At 41.5% G+C, this 6000-nt stretch overlaps 1 protein-coding gene across 2 annotated transcripts in view; it reads left to right on the top strand.

Moving 5' to 3' along the window:
- Positions 1-6000, top strand: part of STX7 (syntaxin 7) — a 61429-nt gene that overhangs the window by 433 nt on the left and 54996 nt on the right. The gene's annotated exons all lie outside the window — the stretch shown is intronic.

Raw genomic sequence — 6000 nt, 5'->3', positions numbered from 1 at the left:
CGGCGGGCCCAGCCCAGGAATTCGGGCTCTGCCTTGAGCTAGCCTCGACCAGCTGACCTCTTCCTCTTTTTCCCTCACGGACTGAAAAACACGCTTGAAACTTCTCTTCCCGCATAGACAGGAACTGAAAAATATGTGGCCGTCCAAGCTGTCCAAGCTGATGGCCACTAACCATCGAGCCGTATACCTTATGCAGGGGGCTCCTAGGATTTGGTTTTCTATTTAACTCCATGACTTTAACACACTTTCTTTGACCTTCTTAGTACAGGCCTTTAAATTGTTTGCATGGAGACCTTGCAAAATGCATAAAAATGTTTCAAGTGTCTCCCTCTCCTTGTTTTCTAGGTTATCTAGCGTCTTTAAATTCAGACCTAAAGAAGAAAAGTGCCTTTCTGATGAAATGCTGTGTTTTTTTTCCCCCCCACAGGTTTCTTCTGTTTGCTTGGCTATTATATACATACATTAATTTTCGTTTGCTTCAGATCATTGTATTCTGACTATAATTATATGTAACTTAAAACTTGCCCAAAATCTGGAAGAAGAGGAAATAATTGTGAAATGCTGCTCTGTTTAGTAATGTTGCAGGTGGACGTTGCTTCTGCTCCGGAGTGCTCTAGCACACCTGAGCAGGGGCTGATATCAGTGTTGAACGTCTTGTGATGCGGACCAGCCTTGTTTTGCAGGCCTCTTTGAGAAGTTGGCCTCAGACCTGTGACTAGTTACGAATTATGCTCTAGTTTCAAAGTTTCTATACAGGTTAATATGATACCATATTAACTCATTAATGTCCTCCTTTCTTTTCAGATATTTTATTTATGCAGCTTCTGACAATGTTGGTCTTGATCTAAGTGCTGGTGGTTGAAGAATAAATTATAGAAAACATCTGTAGTACGTCTGAGTAAAGCTTACCCGTGATTTCATTTGATTTTAAAGATTAGAGTGAGAGAGGGTGAAAAAAAACCTCTTGGTATGTGAACTAAAACCAAGCAGTATAATAGTTCAACGGGTGGAGGAGCAGAGCCGAAGAACTCAGTGAATGTAGATTGTGTGGAGTGTACTCTTGTGGACTGAGCACTCTCATGTTCGTTGAGCCTCTTCTGTGAACTAGACACTATAGATACCATGAAATGACAGGTCATCTCTGTTTATATTCCAGAGGTGGCATAAATAGTAATAAACACTAATAAACATTATGCTAATAAAGTCATCTTAATTAGTGATGAGTGCGTGCTGTAAAGCAGTAAGGTAGAGAAATTGACAGAAAGTAGCCAGTGGTGAGTTCTCCGTTCCCATCAGTGTGGTCATTGAAACTTCTGTGGCATGTGATAAGACCTTGCTGGGGAGAAGGAGTCAGTCACATGGAGATCATGGGAAGAACTGTCTAGAGGTAGGAAATGACACCCAGCAAAGATCCAAGGCAGCAAGAAGTCTGGGATATTCTGGATCTGAAAGAAGGCACTGGAATTCAGTGTTTTAGAAATGGTAATATTTACCCTCAGTCTAGGCGTGTGTTCTTAGCAAGTAGGTACATTTATTCAATCATTCTGCAAATATGTATTAAGCATCTTTGATGTAGCCAGATACTAAGAATAGAGCAGTGTACAAAAAACCGCCCCCCCCCATGGGAACTTACATTTTGGGGCACGGGCCAGAGGGAAGTCTGGTTGTTTATGCTGGCACTCATGATTAAGAATGTGAAACTGCCGGGCTCTGTGGCTCAACCTGTAATCCCGCGCCTTGGAGGCTGAGATGAGTGGATTGCCTGAGCCCGCGGGTTCGAGACCACCTGGGCAACTTGGCGAGACCTCATCTCTACAATAAATAAAAAATTAGCTGGGTGTGGTAGCGCGCGCCTGTAGTTCCAGCTACTTGGAAGGCTGAGATGGAAGGATTGCCGGAGCCTAGCAGGTCGAGGCTGCGGTGGCCGGGAGTGTGCCACTGTACTGCAGTCTGGGCGACAGAATGAGACTCCAACTCAAAAAAAAAGAATGTGAAACTGACTATTTTGCCTAGGCTAGATGTGTAGAGCATGAGATATATGCTTAATGGAAGTCTTAAGGATTCTACAGTATATCCAGTAGTAAGTGGGGGTAGTGTATACTTTAAGATTCCATTTTAAAATTTCCTTTGTTCATTCTTTTGTGTACTTCAGAGCAGTGTTGAGAAGACTCTTATGAGTGTTGCACTTTGGCTCTCCTTTCCCCTCTTTATCTTTATAGTGTTTACTCATTTTCATAGGTAATTATTGATGTGTTGAGACTGAGGTTTGAATTAACCCTTTATAAAATTGATTTTGGGTTTGTGGGGCCCAGCACTGTGCAGTCGAACTATCTGCAGGGATGGAAATTATCTATACATGAGCTGTCCAAGCTGATGGCCACTAATCATGTAGAATTTTGAACACATTAAATGTCACTAATGTGATGAAGAACTCAATTTTTCTTTTAACTTCATTTTAATTTGAATAGCCATTTAGTGGCCACGCTGTCAGATAGTACAGGTCTAGATAATAAGCATGTGATTATTATTCTGATCAGGGAAACTAGGTATTCTAAATGACCTATCAAAAGTTGTCCAACAAGAGTACTTTAGTGCATAGCAACTCTGGGTTTGGTGCTGGAAACTGATGTGGAAAGCACACACCTGAATTACTTGGCATTCATTTAGCCTATATGCAAAGATCATAAACATGTAAGTCAGTTTAGAGTTAGCTTTATCTGTGTATTTGGTTGTGCATTTTTTTAGCAGTAAAGTTAGCTGTTTGGCCCATTTACTTCTTGTGTCTCATCATCAGAAGAGCCAGCCTTTGTTGCCTTTAGATTACACTCGTTAGCTGAATAATACAGAAAAGGAAAAAGCTATTGAGCTGTGTTAGCTGAATAATACAGAAAAGGAAAAAGTTATTGAGCTGTGTTATGGTGATCAACTCAGGTAGTCATCTCAAACCTGTTTTCTTATTTAGGGAGTGGGGATTGCAAAACTTTTATTCAGGGCCTGCAGAAAGGTGGTAAATTTGTTTTTTCTAATTGAGTGAGTTCGCCTGCCTTTAATTTTATTGTATAAGGAAACAGAATGGTTTAGTGTTTAAAAAATGAGGGCTCTAAGATTTAGTTTCAAACTTAAGCTTTTTTGCTTATCCTAAGCAAGTTATTTATTCTCATTATGCCTCAGTTTCTTCATGTGAAAAATCGCAGTAATAATTATACCTACCTCCTAGGTTTGTTGCAAGAATTAACTGAGAAAATAAGTTTAAAAGTCCTAAGCATAAGGTTTAGAAATAGTAAATCCTGGATAAGTGTTGGCCATTGTTAATCTTGTTTTATTTTTACATACCTTTCTCCTCTATCTTTGGCAAATTGCTTTTTATTCTTCACTCAAGACTGAGCTGAGGTGGTCAGGACCTCATGCTCTTTTCTTTCAGGAGATTCCAGATAATCTAAGAGTAGCAGCTCTTTGAGTGAATCAAGCCAAATTATCTCACCAGAAGGAACTTTCACATATTTAGCTGCTTGAGTAAAGGGATGAATAAAACTGATTATTTTTGAGTAATTGGTTGATTCTCTTGAGAAGAAAAAAGATGGCGTTAAAATAAAATAACGAGAAGACTTAGGCTAAGCCAACATGAGTTTTGAAGGTTAAGGAAAATATTCCAGCACTGTGTTAGAATTGATAGGTCTCTGTCTATACTCTCTCTCTATGGAGGAGAGAGTAAGCCTCAGATCTAGCTATCCTGGGCTTGTGCTGAAGCTGGTTCTGCAGGTGCAAGAGCAGATCACACCTTTCCCTTAAGTAGGGTGAAAGAACACTTGGTCCCCGGGGGTACATTATCTCGTTTTGATTCTGGTGGCAGGCCCAAACGCTAAGTGTCTTGCCCAGAGTAGAGATTCCCAGTTGCTAGGTCCAATAGGAGCTGCACAGGCAATTGGTGAGCTTCAAAGATGTGGACACTAGAGAGAGTTAAGAGTATGACTTAGAGACATGGATGTGAGACTCATTTGTGTGTAGATTAAAATGGAACCCTGTGGGTGGAGGAGCTCCCCAGTAGAGTTCATTAATAAGCAATGGAACATTTTCTCATTCAGTGTGTTGGTGTTAGCTATAAGCCAGTTTCCCCAGAAATCTAGTATATAAAGGGAAAAGAGAAAAGCAGGTGTCATTGAGTCAAGAGAAAATTGTCTTTATTCATACAGTGGAATATTACTGGGCAATGAAAAGAAGTACTGATATATGCTGTAACACAGATGGACTTTGAAAACACTCTACGAGAAAGAAGCCAGTCTCAAAGAATACATGTTTATGATTCCATTCATGCGGCATGTCCAGAACAGGCAAACCTATAAAGGCTTGAAATAGATTAGTTGTTGCCTCTGACTGGTTAGGTTGGAAGAAATGGTGATCAGTGATGCTAAAGATGTGGACTTTCTTTTTGGTGTAATGATAATGTTCTAAAAGTGATGTGATGGTTGTACAACTTTGTGAATGTATTAAAAAAACATTGACTTGCATACTTTAAATGGGTGAGTTGCGTGGTATATGAATTACATCTCAACAAGGTCCTTTTTTTTTTTTTTTTTTAATGTAGAATTTAGATATCTAGTTGATGGTTTCACTGACTCCCCAGGTCTAGTCTTGCTCTTTCTGGGCCCAAGTCCAAAGCTACCTGGAAGGTTTTTCCTGCCATCCTACTGCAGCAGCCAGCTGTCTGAGTTGAGGTTTGAATTTACCCTTTATGAAATTGGTTTTGGGTCTATCTCTAGGACTTAGTGAGGCCCAAAGAGCCAAGAATAGATAAATTGGCCCTGTAGAACAATGGAGGCAAATTGGAAAGCATCTAAAAGTTCCCAGGACTTGGAGGGTGGCCAGGCACCTTTTATGATGCTCCTGTGTTCCCAGCATGGAACCAGTACCATTTTCCTGGTCTCAACTGTTCAGTTGTTGCACTTCCTACCAACAATGTCCCTTAGAACAAAGACACATATTTCACTGTGGCCTCTCCTCTCCTACCAGAAATCTCCAGTGGTTTCTTTTTTTTTGTTGAATTGGAATCTCAGTTCGTTGCCGAGGCTGGAGTGCAGTGGCACACTCACGGCCATCCTTCCATTGACCTGCTGGGCTCCGGCAATCCTTCCGCCTCAGCCTTCCAAGTAGCTAGAACTACAGGTGTGTGCCACCATGCCTGGCTAATTTTTGATTTACTGTAGAGACGAGGTCTTACCAAGTTGCCTGGGCTGGTCTCGAACCCACATCCTCAGGCAATCCACTCGTCTCGTCCTCCCAAAGTGCTGGGCTTATAGGCTGAGCCACCGAGCCCGGCCTCCAGTGGTTTCTTACTGCACCATATTCAAACCATACCTGGCATCGAGGGTCCTGTCTCTTCTGTGGTATTAGTTTTGCACGGTGTAAAGCATAGGAATCCTGGGCCTGAATCCCACCTCTACCTAGGGATGGCTCGTGTCACTTAATCATCATAAGCTGCGGTTTGCTCCTCTTTAAAATAAGAATCATGGTACCTACTCAAAGAGGGAGGCCGTGAAAATCAAATTTGTCCATGTGAAATATCTTTCACTTCACAGGTGAGTGATAAATGTTATGTCATTCCTTTCTCTTCCTTTCCGTGTTGTCTCCTCCTTGTGAATCATCTGATCTAGGGTTGGCTCAGACTCCCCTAGGAAACACTGTGCCGCCTGGGTCCTTGCCACGTGTTCTGCATCTGTCTACCTCAGTCTCATGTCCTTGTCTTTGTTTTCTTCATACCTACCATGCCTGAGTATATACATCTTACGTTTCTGTGTATGTTCTTTCTAGACAAGGGTGATGGTGATTTTTCCTTTTTGTAGACCCTTTCGCTTTTATCTAGCATGGGATCTTTTGTCGTTTGTTGTTGTTGTTGTTGGTTTACAGTATTCTCTCTCTTCTTTTTTTTTTTTTAAGAGTTGGTGTCTCACTCTGTCATGCAGGCTGGAGTGCAGTGGTGTGCTCACAGCCACCGCAGCCTCAACC

This window comes from Carlito syrichta, unplaced genomic scaffold (assembly GCF_000164805.1).
Source record: "Carlito syrichta isolate Samal-C Ts95f unplaced genomic scaffold, Tarsius_syrichta-2.0.1 Scaffold303504, whole genome shotgun sequence".
Classification (NCBI taxonomy): Eukaryota; Metazoa; Chordata; class Mammalia; order Primates; family Tarsiidae; genus Carlito; species Carlito syrichta.
The sequence above is the reverse complement of the archived record's forward strand: the minus strand, read 5'-3'. Positions and strand labels throughout refer to the sequence as shown.